Source organism: Leuresthes tenuis, unplaced genomic scaffold (assembly GCF_036924035.1).
Source record: "Leuresthes tenuis unplaced genomic scaffold, fLeuTen1.0.hap1 SCAF_104, whole genome shotgun sequence".
Taxonomy (NCBI): Eukaryota; Metazoa; Chordata; class Actinopteri; order Atheriniformes; family Atherinopsidae; genus Leuresthes; species Leuresthes tenuis.
Window position 1 is genome coordinate 147907 of NW_027325458.1, and position 1084 is coordinate 148990.

At 43.5% G+C, this 1084-nt stretch overlaps 1 non-coding gene across 1 annotated transcript; it reads left to right on the top strand.

The window, feature by feature from the left end:
• LOC140287033 (U5 spliceosomal RNA) lies at positions 1–120 on the top strand. The gene has a single exon (XR_011911406.1). It is a non-coding gene; the product is annotated as a U5 spliceosomal RNA (small nuclear RNA).
• The last annotated feature ends 964 nt before the right edge of the window (positions 121–1084 follow it).

The window sequence follows — 1084 nt, forward strand, 5'->3', positions numbered from 1 at the left end:
GTACTCTGGTTTCTCTTCATAACTCTTTCTCATAAGTCTTTCGCCTTTTACTAAAGATTTCTGTGGAGAGCAGCACTAATGAGTTGTTTCTATTTTTGGCAGGCTTTACCTTTGCGGGTGAAGCCCTTTCTGTCTGTGCAAAAGAAATCTTCTTACTGTGCAGAGTGACTTCTCTGAGTAGAGTCGCCTTACTTGTTGCGACTGTGCCGATGTTCGAAGCTGGAGTGCAAAGTTGTTGCTTGAATGGTGCTTGCTGGAGCGTGCGGGAGTGCAAAGTTATACCATTTAAAAGGGCTGAAGAGTGCTCAGTGCAGCGGGTGGGCGACACTTTGGCCACCTTGAAAACCGAGGTTACATCCACTACCAGGGTCAGCCCAAGTTCTGCCGCAAGTGTGGTGAGCATGGACACCTGGTTGAGGCTTGTACCAAGGTGTTATGTGGGAAGAGCAGAGAAATTGGGCAAACTTTTGGAGAGTGTCCAAATGGCAGGAAATGTAATCTCTGTGGAGAATTAAATCACCTCTTCAGAGATTGCCCTAAATCTTTTGCCAACAAATTAAAGACGGTAAAGCCACAGTCAAGCCAACAAAGAGAAGGACCAAAGGTGGCAGTTGGTGAACAAAGTGAAGAGGTTGACCCAATAAATTCAAACTTCCCGCCAAAAGCTTGGATTGGAAGTGAGGAGCAAAAAGGGGAGGGGCCTGTAGAGGCCTCACCACTCAGTGTTGAAGTCTGTGAGAATTCAAAGGCAGAGGGTGGAGCTACGCTAAATGAGGAGGAAGAGCAGACAGGTGAGTCTAGTGAAGATACTCACCTCCCCGAAGGTCAACAGAAGGTCAATTTGTTGATAGGCATTCATTTATTTCTTCACTTCTGATGAAGTTTCAACAATAAACAACAAACTTTGTATTATGAGAAAGAACCAGAATCATTCTACAGGAATCCGAAAATAAGCTCTATTTTATGAGTTATGCACGAATTCGGATTCTCCTATAAAACGAATTCCTTAACTCAAACCAAGTTAAGACTGCTTTGTCCTTCATATTTATTCATGTCTAATCAAGTTTCAACGATAAACAACGTT